The 15,833-nt window shown below is 49.0% G+C and overlaps 1 protein-coding gene and 1 pseudogene across 7 annotated transcripts in view; one reads left to right on the top strand and one right to left on the bottom strand.

The window, feature by feature from the left end:
- The window catches only part of LOC147119470 (uncharacterized), a 72,573-nt gene that overhangs the window by 17,299 nt on the left and 39,441 nt on the right, over window positions 1-15,833 (bottom strand). For 2 of the 6 annotated variants that reach the window (XR_015078023.1, XR_015078028.1), the window contains one exon: window positions 9,593-9,759. The exons of the other annotated variants lie outside the window; for them this stretch is intronic. The gene's annotated coding sequence lies outside the window, so the exon portion shown is untranslated. The remainder of the gene's footprint in view (window positions 1-9,592; window positions 9,760-15,833) is intronic. 6 annotated transcript variants of the gene reach the window in all.
- Window positions 1-15,833, top strand: part of LOC147119472 (uncharacterized) — a 66,072-nt pseudogene that overhangs the window by 31,320 nt on the left and 18,919 nt on the right. Inside the window, exon 4 of the transcript XR_015078031.1 lies at window positions 10,063-10,488. The product of XR_015078031.1 is annotated as an uncharacterized LOC147119472 (transcript). The remainder of the gene's footprint in view (window positions 1-10,062; window positions 10,489-15,833) is intronic.

The following is a 15,833-nucleotide window of genomic DNA, read 5'->3' as shown; positions in this document are numbered from 1 at the left end:
GTTATTGTATTCCCACTCTCCACACAGCGGATTTCTCCCCATCTCTCCTGAAGGCGCTGGTAAGTGGTAAGCTTAGAGTTTACATGCCATAGAATTGTAAGAGAAGAGCCCCAGAAGGTTGTGGGTTCAAAACCCACTCCAGAGACTTGAGCGCAAATATCTAGGCTGACTCTCCAGTGCAGTGCTGAGGGAGTGCTGCACTGTCAGAGGTGCTGTTTTATCAGATGCAACATTAAACTGAGGCCCCGTCTGCCCTCTCAGATGGGCGTAAAAGATCCCAGGACATTATTTCAAAGAAGAGCAGGGGAGTTAAGCCTGGCCTCCTGGCCAATATTTATCCCTCAATCAACATCATTAAAATAACCCAGATTATCTGGTCATTATCACATGGTGTTTGCAGGAGTTTGCTGTGCACAAACTGGCTGTCGCCTGCCCTACACTGAACAGTGACTACACTTCAAAAAGTACTTAATTGGCTATAAATCGCATTGGGACATCCAAGGTTGTGAAAGGCGCCATAGAAATGCAAATCTTTCATTCATTCAGAGCTGCGCCCCCATGCACAGTCCCAGGGTTAGAATCCCCATGTACAGTCCCAGGGTTAGAATCCCCATGTACAGTCCCAGGGTTAGAATCCCCATGTACAGTCCCAGGGTTAGAATCCCCATGTACAGTCCCAGGGTTAGAATCCCCATGTACAGTCCCAGGGTTAGAATCCCCATGTACAGTCCCAGGGTTAGAATCCCCATGTACAGTCCCAGGGTTAGAATCCGCATGTACAGTCCCAGGGTTACTATCCCCATGTACAGTCCCACGGTTAGATTCCCCATGTACAGTCCCAGGGTTAGAATCCCCATGCACAGTCCCAGGGTTGGAATCCCCAAGTACAGTCCCAGGGTTAGAATCCCCATGTACAGTCCCAGGGTTAGAATCCCCATGTACAGTCCCAGGGTTAGAATCCCCATGTACAGTCCCAGGGTTACTATCCCCATGTACAGTCCCACGGTTAGAATCCCCATGTACAGTCCCAGGGTTAGAATCCCCATGTACAGTCCCAGGGTCTGAATCCCCATGTACAGTCCCAGGGTCAGAATCCCCATGTACAGTCCCAGGGTCAGAAACCCCGTGTACAGTCCGAGGGTTAGAATACCCATGTACAGTCCGAGGGTTAGAATCCCCATTTACAGTCCGAGGGTTAGAATCCCCATGTACAATCCCAGGGTTAGAATCCCCATGTACAGTCCGAGGGTTAGAATCCCCATGTACAGTCCCAGGGTTAGAATCCCCATGTACAGTCCCAGGGTTGGAATCCCCATGTACAGTCCCATGGTTGGAATCCCCATGTACAGTCCCAGGGTTGGAATCCCCATGTGCAGTCCCAGGGTTGGAATCCCCATGTACAGTCCCACGGTTGGAATCCCCATGTACAGTCCCATGGTTGGAATCCCCATGTACAGTTCCAGGGTTGGAATCCCCATGTACAGTCCCAGTGTTAGAATCCCCATGTACAGTCCCAGGGTTAGAATCCCCATGTACATTCCCAGGGTTCGAGTCCCCATGTACAGTCCCAGAGTTACAATCCCCATGTACAGTCCCAGGGTTAGAATCCCCATGTACAGTCTCAGGGTTAGAATCCCCTTTACAGTCCCAGGGTTAGAATCCCCATGTACAGTCCCAGGGTTAGAATCCCCATGTACAGTCCCAGGGTTAGAATCCCCATGTACAGTCCCAGGGTTAGAATCCCCATGTACAGTCCCAGTGTTAGAATCCCCTTGTACAGTCCCAGGGTTAGAATCCCCTTTACAGTCCCAGGGTTAGAATCCCCATGTGCAGTCCCAGGGTTAGAATTCCCATGTACAGTCACAGGGTTAGAATCCCCATGTACAGTCCCAGGGTTAGAATCCCCATGTACAGTCCAAGGGTTATAATCCCCATGTACAGTCCCAGGGTTAGAATCCCCTTTACTATCCCAGGGTTAGAATCCCCATGTACAGTCCCAGGGTTAGAATCCCCATGAACAGACCCAGGGTTAGAATCATCATGTACAGTCCCAGGGTTAGAATCCCCGTGTACAGTCCCGAGGTCTGAATCCCCATCTGCAGTCCCAGGGTTAGAATCCCCATGTACAGTCCCAGGGTTTGAATCCCCATGTATAGTCCCTGGGTTAGAATCCCAATGTACAGTCCCAGGGTTAGAATCCCCATGTACAGTCCCAGATTTAGAATCCCCATGTACAGTCCGAGGGTTAGAAACCCTGTGTACAGTCCCAGGGTTAGAATCCCCATGTACAGTCCCAGGGTCAGAATCCCCATGTACAGTCCGAGGTTTAGAATCCCGATGTACAGTCCCAGTGTCTGAATCCCCAGGTACAGTCCCAGGGTCAGAATCCCCATGTACAGTCCGAGGGTTAGAATCCCCATGTACAGTCCCAGGGTTAGAATCCCTATGTACAGTCCCAGGGTTAGCATCCCCATGTACAGTCCCAGGGTTAGAATCCCCATGTAGAGTCCCAGGGTTAGAATTCCCATGTACAGTCCCACGGTCAGAATCCCCATGTACAGTCCCAGGGTTAGAATCCCCATGTACAGTCCAAGGGTTAGAATCCCCATGTACAGTCCCAGGGTTAGAATCCCCATGCACAGTCCCAGGTTTAGAATCCCCATGTACAGTCCCAGGGTTAGAATCCCCATGTACAGTCCCAGGGTTAGAATCCCCATGTACAGTCCCAGGGTTAGAATCCCCATGTACAGTCCCAGGGTTAGAATCCCCATGCACAGTCCCAGGGTCAGAATCCCCATGTACAGTCTGAGGTTTAGAATCCCCATGTACAGTCCCAGGGTTAGAATCCCCATGTACAGTCCCAGGGTTAGAATCCCCATGTACAGTCCCAGGGTTAGAATCCCCATGTACAGTCCCAGGGTTAGAATCACCATGTACAGTCCCAGGGTTAGAATCCCCATGTACAGTCCCAGGGTTAGAATCACCATGTACAGTCCCAGGGTTAGAATCCCCATGTACAGTCCCAGGGTTAGAATCCCCATGTACAGTCCCAGGGTTAGAATCCCCATGTAGAGTCCCAGGGTTAGAATCCCCATGTACAGTCCCAGGGTTAGAATCCCCATGTACAGTCCCAGGTTTGGAATCCCCATGTACAGTCCCATGGTTAGAATCTCCATTACAGTCCCAGGGTTGGAATCCCCATGTACAGTCCCACGGTTGGACTCCCCATGTACAGTCCCAGGGTTAGTATCCCCATGTACAGTCCCAGGGTTGGAATCCCCATGTACAGTCCCATGGTTGGAATCCCCATGTACAGTCCCAGGGTTGGAATCCCCATGTACAGTCCCAGTGTTAGAATCCCCATGTACAGTCCCAGGGTTAGAATCCCCATGTACAGTCCCAGGGTTCGAGTCCCCATGTACAGTCCCAGGGTTAGAATCACCTTTACAGTCCCAGGGTTAGAATCCCCATGTACAGTCTCAGGGGTAGAATCCCCTTTACAGTCCCAGGGTTAAAATCCCCATGTACAGTCCCAGGGTTAGAATCCCCATGTACAGTCCCAGGGTTAGAATCCCCATGTACAGTCCCAGGGTTGGAATCCCCATGTACAGTCCCAGGGTTAGAATCCCCTTGTACAGTCCCAGGGTTAGAATCCCCTTTACAGTCCCAGGGTTAGAATCCCCATGTGCAGTCCCAGGGTTAGAATTCCCATGTACAGTCACAGGGTTAGAATCCCCATGTACAGTCCCAGGGTTATAATCCCCATGTACAGTCCCAGGGTTAGAATCCCCTTTACTATCCCAGGGTTAGAATCCCCATGTACAGTCCCAGGGTTAGAATCCCCATGAACATACCCAGGGTTAGAATCATCATGTAGAGTCCCAGGGTTAGAATCCCCGTGTACAGTCCCGAGGTCTGAATCCCCATCTGCAGTCCCAGGGTTAGAATCCCCATGTACAGTCCCAGGGTTTGAATCCCCATGTATAGTCCCTGGGTTAGAATCCCAATGTACAGTCCCAGGGTTAGAATCCCCATGTACAGTCCCAGATTTAGAATCCCCATGTACAGTCCAAGGGTTAGAATCCCCATGTACAGTCCCAGGGTTAGAATCCCCATGTGCAGTCCCAGGGTCAGAATCCCCTTGTACAATCCGAGGTTTAGAATCCCGATGTACAGTCCCAGGGTCTGAATCCCCATGTACAGTCCCAGGGTCAGAATCCCCATGTACAGTCCGAGGGTTAGAATCCCCATGTACAGTCCCAGGGTTAGAATCCCTATGTACAGTCCCAGGGTTAGAATCCCCATGTACAGTCCCAGGGTTAGAATCCCCATGTACAGTCCCAGGGTTAGAATCCCCATGTACAGTCCCAGGGTCAGAATCCCCATGTACAGTCCCAGGGTTGGAATCCCCATGTACAGTCCCAGGGTTAGAATCCCCATGTACAGTCACAGGGTTAGAATCGCCATATACAGTCCCATGGTTAGAATCCCCATGTACAGTCCCAGGGTTAGAATCCCCATGTACAGTCCCAGGGTTAGAATCCCCATGTACACTCCCAGGGTTAGAATCCCCATGTACAGTCCCAGGGTTTGAATCCCCATGTACGGTCCCAGGTTTAGAATCCACATGTACAGTCCCAGGGTTAGAATCCCCATATACAGTCCCAGTGCTGGTATCCCCATGTACAGTCCCAGGGTTAGAATCCCCATGTACAGTCCCAGGGTTAGAATCCCCATGTACTGTCCCAGGGCTGGAATCCCCATGTACAGTCCCAGGGTTGGAATCCCCATGCACAGTCTCAGGGTTAGCTTCCCCATGTACGGGCCCAGGGTTAGAATCCCCGTGTACAGTCCTGAGGTCTGAATCCCCATGTACAGTCCCAGGGTCTGAATCCCCATGTACAGTCCCAGGGTTAGAATCCCCATGTACAGTCCCAGGGTTAGAATCCCCATGCACAGTCCCAGGGTTAGAATCCCCATGTACAGTCCCAGGGTCAGAATCCCCATGTACAGTCCCAGGGTTAGAATCCCCATGTACAGTCCCAGGGTTAGAATCCCCGTGTACAGTCCTGAGGTCTGGATCCCCATGTACATCCCAGGGTCTGAATCCCCATGTACAGTCCCAGGGTCAGAATCCCGATGTACAGTCCCAGGCTTAGAATCCCCATGTACATTCCCAGGGTCAGAATCCCCATGTACAGTCCCAGGGTCAGAATCCCCATGTACAGTCACAGGGTCAGAATCCTGATGTACAGTCCCAGGCTTAGAATCCCCATGTACATTCCCGAGTCAGAATCCCCATGTACAGTCCTAGGGTCAGAATCCCCATGTACAGTCCCAGGGTTAGAATCCACATGTACAGTCCCAGGGTTAGAATCCCCATGTACAGTCCCAGGGTTAGAATCCCCATGTACAGTCCCAGGGTTAGAATCCCCTTGTACAGTCCCAGGGTTAGAATCCCCTTTACAGTCCCAGGGTTAGAATCCCCATGTGCAGTCCCAGGGTTAGAATTCCCATGTACAGTCACAGGGTTAGAATCCCCATGTACAGCCCCAGGGTTAGAATCCCCATGTACAGTCCCAGGGTTAGAATCCCCATGTACAGTCCCAGGGTTTGAATCCCCATGTACGGTCCCAGGGTTAGAATCCACATGTACAGCCCCAGGGTTAGAATCCCCATGTACAGTCCCAGTGCTGGTATCCCCATGTACAGTCCCAGGGTTAGAATCCCCATGTACAGTCCCAGGGTTAGAATCCCCATGTACAGTCCCAGGGCTGGAATCCCCATGTACAGTCCCAGGGTTGGAATCCCCATGTACAATCCCAGGGTTAGAATCCCCATGTACGGGCCCAGGGTTAGAATCCCCGTGTACAGTCCTGAGGTCTGAATCTCCATGTACAGTCCCAGGGTCTGAATCCCCATGTACAGTCCCAGGGTTAGAATCCCCATGTACAGTCCCAGTGTTAGAATCACCATTTACAGTCCCAGGGTCAGAATCCCCATGTACAGTCCCAGGGTTAGAATCCCCGTGTACAGTCCTGAGGTCTGGATCCCCATGTACAGTCCCAGGGTCTGAATCCCCATGTACAGTCCCAGGGTTAAAATCCCCATGTAAAGTCCCAGGGTTGGAATCCCCATGTACAGTCCCAGGGTTAGAATCCCCTTGTACAGTCCCAGGGTTAGAATCCCCTTTACAGTCCCAGGGTTAGAATCCCCATGTGCAGTCCCAGGGTTAGAATTCCCATGTACAGTCACAGGGTTAGAATCCCCATGTACAGTCCCAGGGTTATAATCCCCATGTACAGTCCCAGGGTTAGAATCCCCTTTACTATCCCAGGGTTAGAATCCCCATGTACAGTCCCAGGGTTAGAATCCCCATGAACATACCCAGGGTTAGAATCATCATGTAGAGTCCCAGGGTTAGAATCCCCGTGTACAGTCCCGAGGTCTGAATCCCCATCTGCAGTCCCAGGGTTAGAATCCCCATGTACAGTCCCAGGGTTTGAATCCCCATGTATAGTCCCTGGGTTAGAATCCCAATGTACAGTCCCAGGGTTAGAATCCCCATGTACAGTCCCAGATTTAGAATCCCCATGTACAGTCCAAGGGTTAGAATCCCCATGTACAGTCCCAGGGTTAGAATCCCCATGTGCAGTCCCAGGGTCAGAATCCCCTTGTACAATCCGAGGTTTAGAATCCCGATGTACAGTCCCAGGGTCTGAATCCCCATGTACAGTCCCAGGGTCAGAATCCCCATGTACAGTCCGAGGGTTAGAATCCCCATGTACAGTCCCAGGGTTAGAATCCCTATGTACAGTCCCAGGGTTAGAATCCCCATGTACAGTCCCAGGGTTAGAATCCCCATGTACAGTCCCAGGGTTAGAATCCCCATGTACAGTCCCAGGGTCAGAATCCCCATGTACAGTCCCAGGGTTGGAATCCCCATGTACAGTCCCAGGGTTAGAATCCCCATGTACAGTCACAGGGTTAGAATCGCCATATACAGTCCCATGGTTAGAATCCCCATGTACAGTCCCAGGGTTAGAATCCCCATGTACAGTCCCAGGGTTAGAATCCCCATGTATACTCCCAGGGTTAGAATCCCCATGTACAGTCCCAGGGTTTGAATCCCCATGTACGGTCCCAGGTTTAGAATCCACATGTACAGTCCCAGGGTTAGAATCCCCATATACAGTCCCAGTGCTGGTATCCCCATGTACAGTCCCAGGGTTAGAATCCCCATGTACAGTCCCAGGGTTAGAATCCCCATGTACTGTCCCAGGGCTGGAATCCCCATGTACAGTCCCAGGGTTGGAATCCCCATGCACAGTCTCAGGGTTAGCTTCCCCATGTACGGGCCCAGGGTTAGAATCCCCGTGTACAGTCCTGAGGTCTGAATCCCCATGTACAGTCCCAGGGTCTGAATCCCCATGTACAGTCCCAGGGTTAGAATCCCCATGTACAGTCCCAGGGTTAGAATCCCCATGCACAGTCCCAGGGTTAGAATCCCCATGTACAGTCCCAGGGTCAGAATCCCCATGTACAGTCCCAGGGTTAGAATCCCCATGTACAGTCCCAGGGTTAGAATCCCCGTGTACAGTCCTGAGGTCTGGATCCCCATGTACATCCCAGGGTCTGAATCCCCATGTACAGTCCCAGGGTCAGAATCCCGATGTACAGTCCCAGGCTTAGAATCCCCATGTACATTCCCAGGGTCAGAATCCCCATGTACAGTCCCAGGGTCAGAATCCCCATGTACAGTCACAGGGTCAGAATCCTGATGTACAGTCCCAGGCTTAGAATCCCCATGTACATTCCCGAGTCAGAATCCCCATGTACAGTCCTAGGGTCAGAATCCCCATGTACAGTCCCAGGGTTAGAATCCCCATGTACAGTCCCAGGGTTAGAATCCCCTTGTACAGTCCCAGGGTTAGAATCCCCTTTACAGTCCCAGGGTTAGAATCCCCATGTGCAGTCCCAGGGTTAGAATTCCCATGTACAGTCACAGGGTTAGAATCCCCATGTACAGCCCCAGGGTTAGAATCCCCATGTACAGTCCCAGGGTTAGAATCCCCATGTACAGTCCCAGGGTTTGAATCCCCATGTACGGTCCCAGGGTTAGAATCCACATGTACAGCCCCAGGGTTAGAATCCCCATGTACAGTCCCAGTGCTGGTATCCCCATGTACAGTCCCAGGGTTAGAATCCCCATGTACAGTCCCAGGGTTAGAATCCCCATGTACAGTCCCAGGGCTGGAATCCCCATGTACAGTCCCAGGGTTGGAATCCCCATGTACAATCCCAGGGTTAGAATCCCCATGTACGGGCCCAGGGTTAGAATCCCCGTGTACAGTCCTGAGGTCTGAATCTCCATGTACAGTCCCAGGGTCTGAATCCCCATGTACAGTCCCAGGGTTAGAATCCCCATGTACAGTCCCAGTGTTAGAATCACCATTTACAGTCCCAGGGTCAGAATCCCCATGTACAGTCCCAGGGTTAGAATCCCCGTGTACAGTCCTGAGGTCTGGATCCCCATGTACAGTCCCAGGGTCAGAATCCCCATGTACAGTCCCAGGGTTAAAATCCCCATGTAAAGTCCCAGGGTCAGAATCCCCATGTACAGTCGCAGGGTCAGAATCCCGATGTACAGTCCCAGGCTTAGAATCCCCATGTACATTCCCAGGGTCAGAATCCCCATGTGCAGTCCCAGGGTTAGAATCCCCATGTGCAGTCCCAGGGTTAGAATCCCCTTGTACAGTCCCAAGGTTAGAATCCCCATGTACAGTCCCAGGGTTAGAATCCCCATGTACAGTCCCAGGGTTAGAATCCCCATGTACGGTCCACGACGCACGGATGTGGAATTTCAGCCTCAGTGTTACAAGTTTCATCGGTTACAGTCTGGAGAGAGGAATAATTCCAACTGACCCCCAGCTGTGAGATTGGTTCAGTCTGGATATCACTGACGGGCCCTTTTAAGTTTGAATGGTCAGTTATTCAAAATCCCAGTAACTCTAATCCCGGATATAAACGAGGGGAGAGATGTGTTTAAATCAAAGAGTCTCCTTGGAGATTATCTGAGTGAAGGACCTGGTCAGCTTGAAACAGCTGATAAATCGGATAAAAATGTCCAATTAGCAGTTTTTGATCAATATTGGCTCCCACAAGGATGGGGAATTTTAGAATAAGAAATTCAGGATTTGAAAAGTCATTACAAAGGATTCGAGGGACTCTTACATTTGGGATCTTTCTTTAGTTTGTCCACTCGAGGAGTTAGATAACAGACTTCCTCCTGTGAATGTAGAGCTGGATTAGTGGGCTGTGACAGGTTTACTTGTTCATCTTTTGTTAAATACATTTGGTGAGTGAATTTAAATTGAAAACCAGGTTTGCAGGCCTGATGCTCTATTCACACATTAAAAGTGAGAGAGATGCTGTGGGACACACGCTGAGTCCAGTAGCTGAAAATGATTAACAGCCTGGGTTTTGTGTTTAGTGATCACCATGTACAGTCCCAGGTTTAGAATCCCCACGTGTGAAAGAACGTTGCATAGAAACTAGAATTGTCCATTCTGAATTTCTATCCTGTACTTACAGTGATGACTCTTGTAAACTCCTTTTACAGGGTGTTAGAGGGGAGGATTTGCAGACAGGAAACTCAAACCAAACATCACGTCAAGATCTGACAGAGTCACTCAATTCATCAGGACTTGAATATCATCAGCCTTTGAATGTGGAAGGAGGAATGTTTGTCTGTTCTGTCTGTGGGAAAAGATTTCACACATCAGTGTGACTGGAAAAGCACTGAAATACACACACCCGAGTGAAAGTGTTCCAGTGCACTGACTGTGGAAAGAGCTTTAACCAGTTTCACTGCCTGAAAAAGCATCGCACTGTTCACAGTGGGGAGAAACCGGACACGTGTTCTGTGTGTGGACGAGGCTTCAACCGATCGTCCAACCTGGAGAGGCACAAGGACACCCGCATCATGGAGAAACCGTGGAAATGTGGGGACAGTGGGAAGGGATTCAATTACCCATCCGAGCTGGAAACTCATTGGCGCAGTCACACCGGGGAGAGGCCGTTCAGCTGCTCCGTGTGTGGGAAGGGATTCACTAATTCAGCCCACCTTCTGAGGCACCAGCGAGTTCACACTGATGAGAGACCTTTTAAATGCTCCGACTGTGCGAACTGCTTTAAAACCTCTGAGGAGCTGTTTCAACACCAGCGCATTCACACTGACGAAAGACCATTCAGTTGCTCTCAGTGTGGGAAAAGGTTCAGGCAGTCATTCAATCTCATTGTACACCAACGCACTCACACTGGGGGGAGGCCGTTCACCTGCTCTGTGTGTGGGAAGGGATTCACTCAGTCATTCCATTTGGTGACACACCAACGAATTTACACCGAGGAGAGGCCGTTCACCAGCTCCGTGTGTGGGAAGGGTTTCTTTCGATCATCCAACCTGCTGAGACACCAGCAAGTTCACATGTGACTGCAGGAGTTGGATTCTGATGTTACTGCTGCTGTTAATCACATCCAGGACTGAAATCATTCTGACAGTTGGGGTTTATTTCTGCTGATGTTAATAAACTCCAGCCCAGTTATAGGGTTAATAGTCTGGATATATAGCTGATTAACTTGTTGGGGATGCAGTGTCCCTTTAAGAACCGCTGTCTGTGATCTTTCCCCTTAATTCAGGACTTTCATGAGAAATTATTTGACAATATTATGAATTTTACTTTAACCCTAAATTGACCTTTGGTACAAAATCTACAATTTATTGTCTGAAAAGTTCCACTGATTAACATCTCCAATTAGAAAGTGCTGATTAATCCTCGCTGCCAATTCTTACTGACTTGCACATTACACACAGTGGCAGCTCCATTATCCACCAGAAAGAAGGGGAATGGGAATTGGTGGAGAATCGAGAATCCCCAAATGTTGCCCCTCCCGTCTGGTACAGCAATCCCCTCGGCATGGGAATAGAGACAAGTCCAATCCGAGTAATGGCTGAGTTTAATCTTTCTGGGCCTGTGGGATTGGTTTATATCAGACAGGAGCTGGATTTCCAGAAGGCATTCGATAAGGTGCCACATAAAAGGTTACTGCATAAGATAAGAGCTCACAGAATTGGGGGTAATATATTAGCATGGATAGAGAATTGGCTAACTAACAGAAAGCAGAGAGTCGGGATAAATGGGGCATTTTCCAGTTGGCAAACGGTAACTAGTGGGGTGCCACAGGGATCGGTGCTGGGGCCTCAACTCTTTACAATCTACATTAATGACTTGGAAGAAGGGACCGAGTGTAATGTAGCCAAGTTTGCGGATGATACAAAGATGGGTGGGAAAGCAAGTGTGCAGAAGATTCAAAGAACCTGCAAGGGGATATAGACAGGCTAAGTGAGTGGGCAAACATTTGGCAGATGGATTATAATGTGGGAAAGTGCGAGGTTATACACTTTGGCAGGAAAAATAAAAAAGCAAATTATTATTTGAATGGAGAGAGATTACAAAATGCTACAGTTCAGAGGGACCTGGGGATCCTTGTGCATGAAACACAAAAAGTTAGCATGCGGGTACAGCAAGTAATCAAAAAGGCAAATGGAATGTTGGCCTTTATTTCAAAGGGGTTGGAATATAAAAGCAGGGAAGTCCTGCTACAACTGTACAGGGTATTGGTGAGACCACACCTTGAGTACTGCGTACAGTTTTGGTCTCCTTATTTAAGGAAGGGCATACTTGCAATGGAGGCAGTTCAGAGACGATTCACTAGGTTAATTCCAGAGATGAGGGAGGTTGACTTATGAGGAAAGGTTGAGCAGGCTGGGCCTTTACTTATTGGAATTTAGAAGAATGAGAGGTGATCTTATTGAAGCATACAAGATACTGAGGGGGCTCGACAAGGTAGATGCAGAGAGGATGTTTCCCCTCGTGGGTAAATCTAGAACTCGGGGGCACAGTCTCAGAATAAAGGGTCGCCCATTTAAAACTGAGATGAGGAGGAATTTCTTCTGTCAGAGGGTCGTAAATCTGTGGAATTCTCTGCCCCAGAGAGCTGTGCAGGCTGGGTCATTAAATACATTTAAGGTGGAGATAGACAGATTTTTGCAAGATAAGGGAGTGAAGGGTTATGGGGAGAGGGTAAGAAAGTGGCTTTGAGCCCAAGATCAGCCATGATCTTATTGAATGGCGGAGCAGGCTCAAAGGGCCAAGTGGCCTATTCCTGCTCCTATTTCTTATGTTCTTATTAGGAGGAGATTGGTGTCAGTGACTGTGGGGTTGGTTTATATCAGACAGGAGGAGATTGGTGTCAGTGACTGTGGGGTTGGTTTATATCAGACAGGAGGAGATTGGTGTCAGTGACTGGGGTTGGTTTATATCAGACAGGAGGAGATTGGTGTCAGTGACTGTGGGGTTGGTTTATATCAGACAGGATATTATATAATGTGTCAAAGAGTTGATTAACAGAGTGGGGCATCATCTCCCTTTGATTTCTATTTCTGACACCAGGCAACAGAAAAAGGTCATTACAACACGACATAAACAGACTCTTCAGGTGTGAGACATCAGACTTCAGAACTACACGTCTGCCAGCTCTGGCCACAAACCTCAGTACAGTCGACCTTTCAGCAGCTGCAGCCCTGATTAAATAACTAGTAGTTTAACATGCCGAGTACAGCTTTTGTATTTATATTCTGGATTTCAAACGGCGAGGATGAGGCAATGAGAGAGTGTGTGGGACGGGAGATTTACAGCTTAGGAGGGGCAAGAGAGGAAAGAATGTTCCCGAGAAACTAGAACTGTCTGTTCAGAATTTCTATCCTGTACTTCCAGAGATGACATTTGTAAATTATGAGGATATGAGAATTATTAGACTTGTATTTCCATGAATATAGAAGATTAACAGGTGACCTAATTGAGGTGTTAAAGATGATTAAAGGAGTTGATATGGTAGATAGAGAGAAAAACCCTAGTACAACTGCACTCAATGGGAATCAGGGGGAAAACGCTCCACTGGCTGGAGTCATACCTAGCACAAAGGAAGATGGTTGTGATGGTTGAAGGTCAATCATCACAGTCCCAGGACATTGCTGCAGGAGTTCCTCAGGGCAGTGTTCTAGGTCCAACCATCTTCAGCTGCTTCATCAATGACCTTCCCTCCAACATAAGGTCAGAAATGGGGATGTTCGCGGATGACTGCACAGTGTTCAGTGCCATTCGCAACTCTGCAGATAATGAAGCAGTCCATGCCCGCATGCAACAAGACCTGGACGACGTTCAGGCTTGGGCTGATAAGTGGCAGGTAACATTCGCGCCACAGAAGTGCCAGGCAATGACTATCTCCAACAAGCAAGAGTCTAACCACCTCCCCTTGACATTCAACGGCATTACCATCGCTGAATCCCCCACTATCAACATCCTGGTGGTCACCATTAACCAGAAACTTAACTGGACCAGCCACATAAATAATGTGGCTACAAGAGCAGGTCAGAGGTTAGGTATTCTGCAGCGAGTGTCTCACCTCTTGACTCCCCAAAGCCTTTCCACCATCTACAGGGTACAAGTAAGGAGTGTGATGGAATACTCTCCACTTGCCTGGATGAGTGCAGCTGCAATAACACTCAAGATGCTCGACACTATCCAGGACAAAGCAGCCCGCTTGATTGGCACCCCATCCACCACCTTAAACATTCACTCCCTCCACCACCGGCATACCGTGGCTGCAGTGTATACCATCTACAAGATGCACTGCAGCAACGCGCTAAGGCTTCTTCGGCAGCACCTCCCAAACCCGCGATCTCTTCCACCTAGAAGGACAAGGGCAGCAGGCGCATGGGATCACCACCACCTCCAAGTCACACACCATCCTGACTTAGAAGTATATCGCTGATCCTTCATTGTCACTGGGTCAAAATCTTGGAACTCCCTAACAGCACTGTGGGAGTACCTTCACCACACGGACTGCAGCGGTTCAAGAAGGTGGCTCACCACCACCTTCTCAAGGGCAACTAGGGATGGGCAATAAATGCTGGCCTTGCCAGCTTTGCCCAGATCCCATGAATGAATTAAAAAAACATTTAAAATGTCTGTCATCAGTGTGAACAAGTTGGTGTTCAATGAGGTAGGGTAAATGAGTGAATCCCTTCCCACACACGGCGTCTCCCCGGTGTGACTGCGTCGATGAGTTTCCAGCTGGGACGGGTAATGGAATCCCTTCCCACAGTCCCCACATTTCCACGGTTTCTCCATACTGCGGGTGTCCTTGTGTCTCTCCAGGTTGGATGATCAGTTGAAGCCTCGTCCACACACAGAACACATGTACGGTTTCTCCCCGCTGTGAACGGTGCGATGTTTTTTCAGGCTGTATAACTGGTTAAAGCTCTTTCCACAGTCAGTGAACTGGAACACTCTCAGTCGGGTCTGTGTGTCTTGGTGCTTTTCCAGTCACACTGATGTTTAAAATCTTTTCCCACAGACAGAACAGGCAAACATTTCTCCTTCCACATTCAGAGGCCGATGATATTCGGGTCCTGATGAATGGAGTGACTCTGTTAGATCTTGATGTGATGTTTGGTTTGAATTTGTGGTCTGTAAATCCTCCTCTTCTCACAGCCTGTTAAAGGAGTTTACAAAAGCCATCACTGTGAGTCCAGGATAGAAATTCAGAACAGACAATTCTAGTTGACTTTGTTCCCCCAAGAGGATTCATCGTCTTGTTCTGGATTTCCCCACCAGAGGAAATAGTTTCTTTGCATCTACTCCATTGAAACCGTTTAATCATTTCAAACACCTCACTTCGATCACCCGTCATCCTGAACTCAAGGGAATGCAATCTAAGGCTCTGCAACCTGTCCTCATCATTTAACCCGTTCAGCCCTGGTGAATCTGTGCTGGATCAACGCCAAGGCCCACATATCATCCTGAGGTCTGTTGTTTAAAACTGAGCACAGCACCTGTTGGAAAATAATTGCGCTTCTACATAGGTTGAGCATTAAACAGTGACTGAATGGGTGACACAGGCACCATGGGCACAACCAAGTTAGTTTGAGAGAATACTTGCAGCTCGGCACTGAGTAACTGAATTCTGACAACAGAAAGCACATTCTCCATAAACCAGAGGGAACAGGAAGTTAAGACGGAAACAGAAGCAGATGTAACTGTCTACGATTGACCACAATGCAAACTGAATGAGAATAAACATTGGAGAAGCTGGATTAGATTCATAATGCACAATAATAATAAACTGATGCAATTAATTTCAGGGTAATGGAAATACTGGAGAAAGGTGGGAATGAGTTGAGTCTGAGAGGATCAGGCCGACCTTGGGAGAGTGTCGAGAAGGATGTGGTTTCTGCAGCAGCTGCAGTTCCGCATTGTCAGGGAGAAGGAGAGCGTTAGATGACGCATGTGTCAACATTGAGCTGTGGAAGACAGAATCAAGAGCTTATATGGAAAATGAGGTGGATATACAAAGGAAGAGAGTCAGTCAGTTAGGTGGCACTGGTAGGTTCTTGGGGTAATAAAAATGACTGTTCACATTCCCGCCTCTGAGTCAGGAGTGTGTAAAGTTCGAGCCCCGCTGCAGACTGTCCTGGCGAGTGGAGAAGGATCTCCAGCTCACTCTGGGTTGGTATCGGGTCAGACAGGCGTGTCCGGTGGGTGTGGGTGCCCACCCCCATTGTATGAGTTGTGGGAGCTCATAAAACTCTCCCGGTTAAGGACTAACCAGCCTATCAGTTGGTATCAGAATGGTAATGGCCTTGGAAGGAGTGTTAAACAGCCGGAGAATCCTTCCATTATTTCACACTGTTCTCCAACGGAAGAGTTCAA

This window comes from Somniosus microcephalus, chromosome 4, assembly GCF_052327205.1.
Source record: "Somniosus microcephalus isolate GS21.2 chromosome 4, FLI_Smic_1.0, whole genome shotgun sequence".
In the NCBI taxonomy this organism is placed as follows: domain Eukaryota; kingdom Metazoa; phylum Chordata; class Chondrichthyes; order Squaliformes; family Somniosidae; genus Somniosus; species Somniosus microcephalus.
The sequence above is the reverse complement of the archived record's forward strand: the minus strand, read 5'-3'. Positions and strand labels throughout refer to the sequence as shown.